At 35.7% G+C, this 14,803-nt stretch overlaps 1 protein-coding gene across 3 annotated transcripts in view; it reads left to right on the forward strand.

The window, feature by feature from the left end:
• LOC119767097 (protein CBFA2T2) overlaps positions 1–14,803 on the forward strand; it is a 169,547-nt gene that overhangs the window by 30,299 nt on the left and 124,445 nt on the right. The window contains exon 2 of one of the 3 annotated variants that reach the window (XM_038254723.1): positions 2,514–2,572. The exons of the other annotated variants lie outside the window; for them this stretch is intronic. The gene's annotated coding sequence lies outside the window, so the exon portion shown is untranslated. The remainder of the gene's footprint in view (positions 1–2,513; positions 2,573–14,803) is intronic. 3 annotated transcript variants of the gene reach the window in all.

Consider the following 14,803-nt stretch of genomic DNA (forward strand, 5'->3'; position numbering starts at 1 on the left):
TAATTTTTTGCATTTTTTCACATTTTTTACTCTTGAATGAAACCGTTATGCTTTAAATTGTTTAAAAAATTACTGCATATTTATTTTTACATATAATAAAGAATATAAGTAAAAAACACAGCCAAAGTCAAATAAAACATGTGACACTCCCAACCCTAAAATTTTCAAAAAAAATAAGAGTTCTTCTTTCCAATGCTTTTAGAAGAACAAAAATTGGTATATATATATTTTTCGAAAAGTTAGAATAAAAACTTTTTAAGAGATTTTAAACAACTTCATTTTGACCTCATGATAATTTGGACTTGGTTCTAAAAATTGGAAAATAATTTTATTGAAAATACAAGAATTTTTCAAAAATGTATCTTTTTTCAACATTACAAATCGGTTAACCTTCTACAACCAAAGTTTAAGGTCAATAAAAACATAGGAATATTCCTACTTAACCGCATCCAGAAGCAGAGCAGAATTAGCCTGCTCAGGCTAAAAGGATAAACCCCAAACCTTGTGAACAAATAACATTTTTTGTGACAGTTGACTGAGCTCGTCTTTTGTTTTCGCTACGTTCGTCTGATCATATACCCTGCTCTCGCTCGGACACAGTCACTAACACAGTCATTTGACTTTTTCCACCTCTTTCAATCGCATAGAGCTCGTACGTTTGAATTCTAGCAAAAATCCAATCACTGTGCCCATGACTGCGTTCAAATGATTGCATGCACCACACTTACCCGCACAATCAGGAAAGAGATTGGAAATGAGAGAAAGAGCACGTGTCGTCGTGTCACCCGGCTGTTTGAGTGTTGAGCTCGGCATGCTCTCTTGTCAGCTTCGTGTGTATCAACCGGTGGTCGCATACAAAGACAATCATGAATATGAATTAAATCGGAGTAGCTGGAGTCGCTTGAAAAGCAGCCCTGACTTATTACTCTCAGACAATGTTCAATTTACTCACGGATAGGTACTGCTATGCTGCTGTTTTCGGGTCAACTTCAAAAACGAGTTGAACTTCAACCCATCAGTGAGCATTAAACCGTGAAAATGTTTGCGCATGCCGAAACCGTTTTCCACCAAATCAAACCACCCATTGGCGTTTATTTGCACTGCCGTGGGTAAACGAATAATTTTCCCACGGCCTGATGAATAATGTGTGTGTCTGTTCACTCGGTGTTCATCCCGTGCAGTTACACTCGGGTGCACCCTTTCGGGGGCCGAACCGAACCCGGGGTGGAGAATGCTAATTTTTGGCACCGGGGCATTTTCTCAGAGGCATTTTCCGAGAAGATTCTCGTGGGACTGACTGAATTGACTGTTGTTATCAGTGATAACATTCGGTGCAGAGGAATCTCGTCCCCACAGCTCACCGCTCTTCTATTTGTGCTGGCTAATGGGGCAAATGCAGAAATTGCCACAACCCAACCCCCTGCTCAAAAGGTTTTCCATTATTCAACAATTCCACTTAAGGAGGTCGGTTGTTGGTTTTTCCTGTCGGTCGTTTGTTATTCAGCAAACTCTGGAACTCTCTGGGCGTAGAAAATGGGCTGGGAAAACAAGAAAACATTATTGATTAGGATATTATCCCCCGATGGGAGAGGCAAACATCAACAGAAAATAGCCTCACTCGTTTCTCCAGTTGGTGTAAGGGATGGACCACCGTAGATGATAACGATGATGATGGGAAAGGAGCTCCACGTGTTGTGCGTGAGGAGATATTTTTCCCACGCTTTTCCGGTTATTTGGGGGCAGGAAAAATTGCGCTGGCGCCAGCTTTGAGAAGTTTTTTCGAACATTCTCTCCATTTAATTCAGTCCAGTTTACAGTACACAAGTTGCAATATCCTCTTGAACCGAAAAACAATTGAACCTGTCTTTAAATATCTTAATACAAACCAGCCCACCGTGTCCCATTGAGACATCTCCAAGAGCAAAACGCTCTGGCTAGTTCAAAGAGGGCGGCGATCTGGAATCCATCAATTCTAATTTAGAGCTCCCGAGCTCAACTCCGTAACACGACCAAGTTCTGTTGCTGTTGTGACGCGATCCAGAAGTGTGTGTGTTTTGAGGAAACTTTTTCACTCCCTCTCAGCAGCAGCAGTGAAAACATTCATTAAAACCGCGCCACCAGAAATGGGTTCCATTTGGCGCTCGTGCACAAGTCCCACTAAGTGACAAACCGCGTGATTCCTTTCCCGGTTGTGTGAAGGTGGTTGATCCGGCCCAGCTGCGTGACCTTAACCCTCGACTGGTCGGAATTCTTAAAATTAGTTTGAAAGTTTTCTTTGGCTCAAATATTTTTTTTGCTATAGGTTTCAAACCAATTCTATCTGAAAAAAATTTTGAGTTGATTCGCCAAGGGTTAACTGCTGCACTGTTTGGAAAATCTTCATTCCGCGTGCGCTCAGTCCGAGATGATGAAAAGCTTCTTTCAAAACATTTAGCGATACTCCACAGAGAAGAACGCAGAAAAAAAAAGTTCGAAAATCATTAACAGGGTGTTTCTTGTCAATCTATTTTCAGGTACGTCGCGTCACCCTAAAACTGAAGCATCTCTACAACTAGTTAAGGACCGAAAGCCGGTGAGTCGGAGGAACCGGATCAGTTCCAAAACAAAAAAGACGAACCCTTGCGGGTGTGTTGAGAAACGGGAACCATTCGCCCCGCGGGTTGGAAAGTAACACGTAACATATGCCAAGTGTTTCGTTACATGCTTCCCGCGCTGAATCAATTAGTCCAGTCGCCGCTGTGGAGTGGTTCCAACCTGCCTAGGTGGCAATGGTGATGGATTTTGCAAAATGTTGTTATTTTTACGGGGCTTGGTAAAATATTGATTTCGGGAGATTGCGGAATGTGGAGTGTTTCAAGTCTGTTTAGAGGAACTATTTGTTTTGTTTTATTTGTTTTTAAATAATAGATTTTAGATAATATTTTTTACTGAAAATTTAATCAGATTCAGGTTCCTTCAAACATGATCATTTTTTGGAAATATGCAAAGATTTTTGAAGAATTTCCTTGAGTTGTGAGATTGTTTCGATCCCAAGCCGGTATTTTGCAAAAGCTTGTTTTGACATAGGACTATGTCTTTACTTACTATATTGGGGGGCCAGTTCAGAAATTCGATCCAAAGCGTCACTTTTAAGCGTTAAAAAAGGGGACATTTTGAACGCTTATATCTTTTTTCCCTGTGAATCAATCCAGATGGTTGGACCACCAATCGAAAGAGGAAGACTTCAGCTATTGTTTAACTACATAGATAGTCTGACTAAACATAGTTAAAGCACTTAAAACATGCAATCAAAATGAGTAATTTTTCAGTACAAATCGGACAGATGACCAATCAGAGCGAGCGTATGCATTCGAGACCGCGCCCCTTTTGTGCCGTTCTCCGGCTGTGCCGCTATTTAACCAGAAAATTTCGCAAAAGCAAGTCACTTTGGAACGAGCACTCGAACTGTGCACGTCGGGCCGGCGCGGAGCAGCAGCAGCCGCGGCCAATAGAAGAAGAGGACCAGCAACCAGAAGGAAGAACCACCGGCAGCAGAAGGAGGAAATTCGAGCGAAGCGGACGGCGTGGAAGTCGCTATGATGCGGCGGTTCTCATGAAAAATGGCCAATTCGACAGTTGTGGCCACAACCCGGAGTGGCCGGTGCCCTCAAAGAAGGTTCCCCCGGGGCCTGGGGGGACATTTACAGAAACATACGAGTTGTGGCAATATGGGTATCAAAATTCATGGTTTTTGATACTGAACATAATAATGGCCATTTTGACAGTAGTGGCCACAACCTGGAGTGGCCGGTGCCCTCAAAGAAGGTTCCCCGGGGCCTGGGGGACATTTACAGAAACATACGAGTTGTGGCAATATGGGTATCAAAATTCATGGTTTTTATACTGAACATAATAATGGCCATTTCGACAGTAGTGGCCACAACCTGGAGTGGCCGGTGCCCTCAAAGAAGGTTCCCCCGGGGCCTGGGGGGACATTTACAGAAACATACGAGTTGTGGCAATATGGGTATCAAAATTCATGGTTTTTATACTGAACATAATAATGGCCATTTTGACAGTAGTGGCCACAACCTGGAGTGGCCGGTGCCCTCAAAGAAGGTTCCCCCGGGGCCTGGGGGGACATTTACAGAAACATACGAGTTGTGGCAATATGGATATCAAAATTCATGGTTTTTGATACTGAACATGAAAATTGACATTTCGACAGTAGTGGCCCTAACCTGGAGTTGCCGGTGCCCTCATAGAAGGTTCACCTTGGGAGAACATTTATGACAATTTTGCCGACAAATCTATGAAACAAAATAAAATAATCTTATTTCAGATATCACTAGCAATCCAAAAACACATTCAAATTGTTTGGTCCTATGTCTTTCGGTTATGTCTCTGACATACCATCTTGAACTTTTTTAGACTTTAGTTAGTTTTAGTTTTTTTCAAACAGGCCTTTCAATTTTCTGAGAACAATACTAATTTACTATTTTTTTTATTTTGTAAGCTTTTCAAGTAATCATTAAATTCAATTTTCAAACAATGTTATTCAAAAGTATTGCTTTATATCGTTTAATAAGAAATTATTTGACCTTTTTTTTGTATTTTATTCTTGAAAAAAAAACAATCAGATTGTTTTCTATGACGTTTTGCTGATTTCCAAATTGAATAATTAAGAAAAAACAAATATTTAAGTATTTGTTTTATTTTGGGAAAACAATTATGTTATCTTAAAACTTACAATTTTTACAAACATTAATGCTACGATTTTAATTTGTATGCATTGATACCAATTAGGCCGTTACAAATATTTTTCAAAGTTTATGGCACCCCCCTTCAATATTGGTCGGAAAAATCAGGGGGTAAAACATATTTTTGCTGGTCTAGATTGTTTTAAGGTGCAATAATATTGTTTTTTTTTGCTTTTTATGTGTTTTTGAACATCCTTAACTAAAGGTGGTTTGAAAATACCCAAAAAAACTTTGTTTATAGGACATTTAAAAAAAATGCTCTAGAAGAATAATCAACTGAAAACAATCTCAAATGCGTTTTTCTGCATTAAGAATCATATTTGTACTTTTTGGGCTTGTTACAAATATTTTGAATTTCAATGAAATTTCGCAGTAAAGCTGCGCAAAAACTTTTCATTTTCACAAAAAAAAAAAAATTCGTCAATACTTAAATATTTTGGAAGCTCTTGATTTCAAAACAACTGGACGCATTTAAAATCACTTTTTTCTTTCAAATGTTGAAATAATGGCTCGTAGTTTCTATTTTTATACTTTTTTTTGTCGGCTTTAGTCAGAAAACTTCAAAAAATATTTGCAACGGCCTTTTATTTTTTTAAAGGTTTAAATTGGAGGGAAAAGTTCACGAAAACTAGCCAAGTGATGAACTAGCTATTTTTGTATTATGTTTGTTTTTTTTTTGTTAGCATCAGCGCCGTACCTAGGGGTTGGCGCAGTTGGCGATCGCCAAGGGCGCCAGCCCTTGGGGGCGCCGAAAACGATGATTGTACAAATTTGTCATGTTATCATAAAATCCTAGAAAGGTATTCAGAACAAAAGGAGCGCCAAATTTTAAAGTAGGACTACAAAATAACTCGATAATCTTGGTCGGAATATTACAAATATTACTTATAACACTTGGGGCGCCAAAATCAGCTATTTCAATAATTGTACCAGAATTATATTTAAAATTAAATTCTCTCAATTCATTTATCAAAGGGGGCGCTCAAGTGGCAAAAATTTCAGGGTTTTATAAAAATTCTTTGAAATAGCTAGAGATTTTATATTTCAACTACAGTATATAAAATTCAATTTAAATTTCACCATTTTTCCAGCATCAGGAACCATCAAGCTTTTTTATGTTTTGAAGTATTTTTTTTTATATAATCAGCTATTTAATTGAAATTTACACATTTCTATTGAAAATCTGAAATAAAAAGAATAAGATATTTCAAGTTTAAAGAAAATGGCATTTGAGATATTTTTATCGTTTTAAATGCAAACGTTGCGTTGAGATTGGCCTACGTTTTCGAAATACTGAAGTGTTTAAATTGAATATTTCTAACACATTTCTTGACTTTTGTTAAATTTCTAGCAAAATATTTTTTTTTCAACATAAAAATGTTGGTTTTTTAAGAGCACATAAATTGCTCTAAATATATTATATTCTGCTGCTTGTATTCAATTGATTGTAGCAAGAGTGAAAAAGTAAAATTTGGGTGTCTTCGACAAAGTTGCATAGATGCATGCCCACTAGCGTGGTTCACGTTTCTATGAAAAAGACAAAAGTTGTTATTTTGTCTTGCATCAACCGGAATTTCGTTCTTTTATGTCCCCAGAAGCACTCCTGAAGATTTGAGCCCATTTGGTAAGGTCTAGGAGCTCCAGTTTTAATTTGAAATTTATATGGGATTTTGATTTATTTTCCATGGGAAACTATCTTTTTTTACATTGTATTAGGATTTTTTTTTATAAATCGATGAAATGACTTGATTCTTGTAGTAGGAGATAGGTTTTGAACTGGGGAACAACTTTGTAGAACATACCAACAAGCTAGGAAGTGACCCTTTAAAGATACAGATACTTTTAGATGGTGGCTGGCCCCTTCAAAAGCCTTCTGGGGACATAAAAGAACGAAATTCCGGTTGATGCAAGACAAAATAACAACTTTTGTCTTTTTCATAGAAACGTGAACCACGCTAATGCCCACCAACTTTTTAGTCGTAAAAGTAAAATATTATACAATTTCTTGTATAATTTTGATTTGCAGAAACACCATTAACTATGCCAATAGTGCCAGTAATGTATAAAGAAAAGTTATAAATGTGTTTCTTTTCAATGAATTCAGTTACGATTTATTCATGCTTATTTAATGAAACGTTAATTAGTAGCCTCATTATTTTTGGGAACTATGATCTATTTCTTGATTTTTTTCTGAATCTGCAATGTTGTATGAACTTGTTATTAGATTTTTGTGAAATAACAAAATAGCTAATACATAATTTCCCAGTATCGGGATTTTTACAATATAATAAATAGCGACTCAAAACAACAATTTTAATATCTTTTTTTCTTTTTTAAAACTGTAAATATGCATTGAAGAAATAGTGATCCGGAAAACCCGAATGTTCACATTTGGCGGACTTTACAAAGATTTCCAGAGTTTTTTTTCTAAGATATAATTTAATATTGAGGTTTAAGCGAAACACAAAATTACTCCATGACATCAAAAAAGGAACTTATCTTGATACAGCGAAATTAAAATAATAAGAATAAAAAAAATGGATTATAAGAATTGCTATGCTTGAAAGAGGATATGAAAATTATACTCTTAGAAATAATAAACAAAAATATAAAAAAAATTAGACTTTCTTCTTGTGGCTAACTGCTAAGTATGCTTTAAGGTTAATTTTGGGGTCCACATTATTTTAAGTTTTCCCAATTATAGTAATTGGAATTTTTAATAAGTTAAAATTTACACTTTCTAAATTAGAAGATAAGAGAAGCATTGGTTCATTCGAACTTGAACATCTTACATTGAACACCCAATGTTCTGAACAATTTCGAATTTTCAATTTTTTTTTATTTGTTTATATAATTTTGCTTCGACCAAATTTCCCGGGAATCGAGAGGTCCAAAAATGGTCGATTTCCCGGGAATTCCCGGTCGTCACCATCTATTTGAGTGTAATGGTTTTTATACAAAATTTTAAGAAACTTTAGATGTCGAAAAATAAACACAAAAAATTTCAATGTGTTAAAAAGGTAAAAACTAATTGCCTTTGTTTGAAGCTATGAATTTTCAAAACACAAATTTTAGGAATTTTATATCAATCAAAAAACACAGTCACAGAGAAGAGAAATATTGTTTTCAAAAATAAATTGAAAAAAAAAATAGTTTCAAAAGGAATCCATCCAAAAAAGGAGTCCATTTTCTAATCAGTTAAACTATTTTTTCAGGAATGCAGGAAAATGCTGATACAATGAAATTTAAGCTAGGTCAGATCAAATTCTGTTTAAAACGATTAAACAACACTCTGCTATTTTCAGTCAACATTAATCCTAAAGCACCTTTTCGTTACAACCTATCTGTATTGGAAAGATATAAATCGATTGAAATGGTTTAAAAATAATAAAACATTGATTTGAATATTCTTCAAAAAATTAAATTGTTGTTGAATTTTTTAGCTGTTATATTTATTCAATCAATTACCATTATATTATTAAAACTCTTTGAAGCAATCGCTGAAAATTTAAGTAAACATATCAAAATGATGAAAAATTTGGAGGGGCGCCAAATTAATGCTTCGCCAAGGGCGCCGTGGACCCTAGGTACGGCTCTGGTTAGCATATTTTTAGGGCAGATATTTTTTTTGAAAGTTCGGTGTACTTTCTATAACACAGTCTCGAATGATTTGGTAATGATTTCAGTAAAACAAAGTACATTCTGTTTATTAATGTTCTACTTTCTGTTTAGAGAACAGCACGCAAGTTTTGCAAAAAGAAATATTTTTTGAAATGAAAATAAACACACCCACAAAATAAACATTATTTTTTATCAAAAATAAAATGGAGACCAACTTCAAAAATTTAACGAATTTGTTGGGATTACAAACAACACAAAAAATGAGCATTATTTTTAGTTGAAAAAAAAAAATAAATAGTTGTTTTTTTTTAAATGCTTATAAAATAAAGAAGAAAAGATAAAAGGCTTTTTTATGTAGGAATATTTAACAAAAAAGCAACCTTTTTTATAAAAGCAATGATTTTTTTTTGTTTTGTTTTGGGGTTTTTTTTTTTTGAAGGTTTAAATTGGAGGGAAAAGTTCACGAAAATTAGCCAGGTGATGAACTAGCTATTTTTGTATTATGTTTGTTTTTTTGTAAACATATTTTGAAGGATATTCAGGAAGGATATTTTTTTTTAAGTTCGATGTACTTTCTATAACACTGTCTCGAATGATTTGGTAATTATTTCAGTAAAACAAAGTACATTCTGTTTATTAATGTTCTACTTCCTGTTTAGAGAATAGCACGCAAGTTTGGCAAAAAGAAATATTTTTGAAATAAAAATAACCACACCCACAAAATAAACATTTTTTTTATCAAAAATAAAATGGAGACCAACTTCAAAAATTTAACTAATTGGTTGGGATTACAAAGAATACAAAAAATGAGCATTATTTTTAGTTGAAAAAAATAGTTGTTTTTTTCAAAAATCCTTCTAAAATTAAAAAAGAAAAGATAAAAGGCTTTTTTATGCAGGAATATTTACCTAAAAGAAACCTTTTTTATAAAAGCAACTTTTTTTTTCTATAATGAAATCATGATCTAGCTTGACCATAAATGGATGGTTTTGAAATCTGCCCTCATAATAGACAACTTTTGAATTTCGTTAGGGTGGTAAAATTTTTCACCTGAAATTTTTTTTTGAGTTTTAAGATTGCATCTTTTCTACCATAGAATGGCTATTACCGTCATCTGGGGCGAATCGGGATTTCAGTCTGAACAGGGACAGCAGGTTTTAGAGCACTGTAAAGCTTGAAATTTGGAAATCGATGCACTATTTTTGTTAATCTGTATCTGTAAGAACAAAAATGATTATTTTTAGGGCTTTAAAAGTGCCCAGAATATTATTTTCTCTAAAAGTGAACTCAGTATTGTTACGTTCAAAAAACTTATTTGTTAGTGTTTGCTCTCGTGTCATGTAAATGTTTTTCTTAAATGGCGCAGATTGCAAGGTAAAATTTTAATGTCTAAAATAAAGTTGGTTGGATTGTCATGGGCAGTAACTTTTAAGAAGAGAAAAAAATCGCAAAAATTTTCCTGGAAAATTGAATTTTCACACCCAAATCGTGAACTATCCTAATTTTCGACCTAGCCTAAAGTTGCCTTGTCTCATTTGTAACAACTGTTCTGTCACTGAACTTTTCCAATTTTTCGGAAAATCAAATTTTCACTTAATTTTGCGATCTGTACCACTGTGTGACGGTCAATTTAGTGACTGTTATGTCGCATTGTATGGAGAATCGAAAAAAAAAATGAGCAGAAACTTGCAACAGAGACCACAAAAGACCCGGGGTCGTTAAAGTGGATTGCTTTGCTTTTACCACTTTGCAAAAATACTGTTTGTCTGTATACACAAAGAAAAAAGTTGAATTTTGGAAGGTTGAAATTTTGGTTGGATGAATATTACCTCTTTTTAGAGTAATTTTACCTAAAAAATTTGTAGAAATGCGAGTCTGAAGGAAATTTATCAGAAACTGATGGCTATTCACCAATTTCTGATGTAATATTACACAATTTTTTGACACAAAATCTGTCACCAGTTTTTGATGAATCATTTTTTTCTGTATAGTTTCATTGAGTTTTAACCGATACCCTAACGGGAAGTTATGCAACTGACGTGACCATTATGAAAACAGTTATAGTCAGAAAAAAAACTGAAAATCCTAATTATGACCGCTTTTGTCAGTTTTTCATGACCTGTTAATAGTATCAAGAATTTGTTTGTTTTTTTTTTTTGTGTGGTTAAGTGTTTTCTTATATACACAGAAAAAAAAACTTGTATTTTGGAATGCTGAAACATTGGTAGGTTGAATATTACCTCTTTTTTTGAGTAATATTACATAAAAAATGTGTAAAAATGTGAACCTGATGAATTTTCATCAAAAACTGATGAAAATTCATCATTTTCTGGGGTAAAATTCATCATTTTTTTAGCCACAAAATCTGTCACCATTTCCTGATGAATATTACCATAATTTTTTTTTCTGTGTAGTATCACACGTCATGTCGCAACTTCCGCGCAACAGAAACTTGTTGCGTAGCAGGCCCTTTCCCTAAGAATTATGCTTTTTTGTCAATCATAAAATAAAATTTTAAATAAGATTTTTTTATTATAAATAACAATTAATTTGACAATTATTATTTGAATCTCTTTTTGTGGTTTGCTCTCCGCTATATCCGCTAAATTTTTTTTCGTATGATTTTTTGGTGCTTAAGGAAGAAGTCGATTGTTTGCCATTTTTCACGTGATTAATGAACTACCCCTAAATAGATAATTTTCTTCACCTTTCCAGGTACATCCGATCCAGCAGCGCACATTTTTCAAGTAAAATTTCCGCGCAACCAGCCACAACTGTGCAATCACAGATGGTTTCGGTCCGACCGATTCTGCAAGTAGGAGTTAACTAACTAACTCGGATGCTGGCTGGCTCCACAACCACACAACACGTTGTTGTTGCTCTCAATCGAGGTCTGTGTTTACCCAGCTGCCTGCATGTTCCGCGACAAGACAAATTGCGGCCGGCCAGAACTTCACAGCTCGCCCCGAGGGGGGATTGGAGGATACTACAAAGAAGCTACGGAACACGTGCCTCCGGCTCGTTGAATGAACTCTGTGAAAATGACAGCTTTTTGCGCTCGTTAATTGAGGCGAGTTTGCACAATTGGTTTGTCATCAATTGGAAACATTCCCCTTGTTAAAAATGCTCTTTTTAGGAGGAAATCATTGACAATGATAAATTTCCACCAAATGCGATGTAAAATTACCAGTTCGCCCGAAATCGGTCTGGTTTTCGCCAAAGTCCAAGTGTTGATTGAACGCACCTTTCGCCGAAACCCGTTAAACCTTTTAGCAGTGCATAAATTATTCTCACCCCCTCCCCCCTTCCCCCCCCACGCACGCACAACACGTGTCCCTCAGTCTAGCAGGGGCGCGTGCATGTGAATGTTTGTAAAATTACGCAACGTGTGATTCTACGTGAGAGTGGACGCTAACCAGACGCACTTCCTCCCCGTCCAGCAGAGGATGCAGTTGGTCTGTGTGTTCAGATTGTGGCCGCTGGCAACACTGCTGCACTGATGCTGGCCGGCGACCCCCAGTGGCAAACAACGGCCGCGGTCACGCTGCGGACGTTACTGACCGGTGATAAATCATTCCGATGGGGGAGGGCTGGGGTTTTGCCTGGATGCTTTTTGGTGGTGTGGAATGTGAATGGGTTTAGAATTCATGGCTCTGGCGTTTGCCATATGGTTGCAATTGAGCTGGAGTTGCAGGTTTAGAGTGAAACTTTGAGTGAACAATCGCTGGGTTGATTTCGACCTTTTAAAATTGGATATACTTCCATTATGAATTGGTCATTTATGGTTGACAACTTAGATCAACGAACTTTTCAAAACGCTTCTCTGCAAAAGACATTCCCCAGTTGCTGCTGTTAATCTGAAAACTTGAACACTATCTTCCTCCCAGCAAGCCCAACTCTTGAAGAAAACACTTTTCTGCTGGTGGCCAAGATAGCACTTCCCAAGAAAGTGTGTGCTGCATTTGCTGCTGGTAGCCTCCAACGCTCTGTCCGTTCAGCATCACCAGCTCATGATGATAAACATTCCTCTTCCTCGTTTCAAGCGAGACCAGAGTTCACAAGAAAACCACCACCATAACCATAACGTTCATCAGCGGTCGAACCCATTCCGCAATCATGAGGGTTTGAACTCTCTTCGCTTGGAGTTTGAGTTTGGAACGACCCTCATCTTGCTTTTTTTTTAAGGGGGGGAGGACGGAACAGAAGCATAATGTTGCAGCATAAAAGAGCGCACCCTTAGTACGAACAATCAGATCAGATCATAAACCTCTTCAGGGGAGAAATTGTAGGCCGCGAAAAATTCATCGCTTTTATAGACGTTACCGCCCCCGGCGGGGGCAGAGATTGATTTTTCCAACACGCGGACAAGGATGGAAATCTTTATGGTACTCTGCCGGGTTGTGACACCACAAACTGCTGGGCCTGCCGCCGCGCTTTGGCCATAAATATTGATAATAAATTAAAAAGTTTTATTTGCTGACCGGATGGAGGAAGAGTTTGGACCCGATGCCGGTTTATGTTTGAAGTTGATGGATGTTTTGGGGATCCTGATGGAAAATCTCGAGATACAAGGTTGAGGATGCATTTAATAAAATGTTTTACTACTGTTGATATCCAGGTAAAGTTTGCCAAAGTTGGGGGATTTTGGGTCAAGGATGATGCTCTCATAAAATGTACAAATTATGTAAAGAGGTGTACTGAAAATTTGACTTTTCGCTGACTGTGTTATATGGAGATACTGATCCGAAATCCGAAATATGATTTCACGAAATCTGTAGTATCGCAAACCAAGTTCATTTGCATACGATTTTGCAGGAGGAAAGTCATTCTTTTCAGTTTTAGTCTAAACTGTATATGCTAAGGTGCTTAAAACTCACACAGCAGTTGCCCCGACCCCTCTTAGATTTGCGTGAAACTTTGTCCTAAGGGGTAACTTGCGTCCCTGATCACGAATTCGAGGTCCGTTTTTTGATATCTCGTGACGGAGGGGCGGTACGACCCCTTCCATTTTTGAACATGCGAAAAAAGAGGTGTTTTTCAATAATATGCAGCCTGAAACGGTGATGAGATAGAAATTTGGTGTCAAAGAGACAGAAAAAACGTATTTTTCATCGAAAAAAACGTATTTTTCATCGAAAAAACACTAAAAAAGTTTTAAAAATTCTTCCATCTTTGTTTTAAAATTTTAGTTTTTTTTAGGTTTCCAAAAACAACATCTTTCGAGCCACAGTGAAGAATGGAAACCATTTGGTCCTCGAGACGGATTTTATAAGAAAAAATAGTTTTTTTAATTCGTTTTTGTTTCAATTTTTTCAACCTCATTTTTGGATGTAGACTTGGATTTACAATCGAAAACTACTTTGCTGAAATTTTGTATTCGAGATATAACCACATGAAATTTGATTTTACCTCATTTTACTGAGATATAGCAACTTAAATATAAAGAAACATTGAAATTAATTTTTCGAATTGTCAACCAAATAGCACCTAATTTTAAAATGCCGGTTGCTCAGAAACTTGGAATCTTATTTTAATTGTCAAATAATAAATCACTCGGGAAAATTACTAATCTTTTCGAATTTTGAAAACCAACTTTTCAAAAGGGCTTTTTGATTGTTAAAAAAAAACAGAAAATCGAACATTAATTTTAAGAGATTACAGCATTTTTATATTTGATGCTTGTTAGTTTACATTTCAAAAACATCTATCATCTTGTTTTTTAATGTTTAATTTCACTGGAAATTCCTTAATTTTTAGATTCTATATTTTTTTGAAATGGACACTCGTGGACACTATTTTTTTCAAATTGATTTATTTATTTAAAATTTTAATTTTTTAAGCTTAAACTTAAAATTAAATTTTAACTCAAAGATTCGAAGTTAATTAGCAAATTCCAGACTCGATTATCCGAAGGACTTGGAAAAATTTACTTCGGAGAATTGAATCTTCGGATAATCTAATCAAGATAAATTGGTTTGCTGTCTTATTTTTGAGTGTCGAGCTTAAATATGACCTCTTTAATAATACTTAGAGTAGAGAGAGGATTAAAAATTTTAATAAGTAATTCAATCAAAATTGGGTAAATTTTACAAGAGTGTAACTATTTTTTTCTAAATATTCCTTACCAACATCAAAATCCTTGCTGGCAACAAATCGATCATCGTGATGAAAATTGACCAAATTCCCAACTCACCAACAAATGTATTTTCCTTTATATCATTAAAGTTTTATTTTTCGAAAAAAAAAATCACCGAATCACCCAACTGTTTGCTTTTTTCAAATCGCTCCTTTTTAATCAGCCACCCACTCACAATCGCGTGCGCAGCTGCCTGTTTTGAATGTGTGCTTTACTCAAAATTTACTCCAAACTCCAATAAAAAGCATTGCCATTTTGCGCCTCCAGCTGGCAGGCTGGCCTTAACCATTAGCCATATTTTAGCGGC

The sequence above is a fragment of the Culex quinquefasciatus genome, chromosome 2 (genome assembly GCF_015732765.1).
Source record: "Culex quinquefasciatus strain JHB chromosome 2, VPISU_Cqui_1.0_pri_paternal, whole genome shotgun sequence".
NCBI lineage: Eukaryota > Metazoa > Arthropoda > Insecta > Diptera > Culicidae > Culex > Culex quinquefasciatus.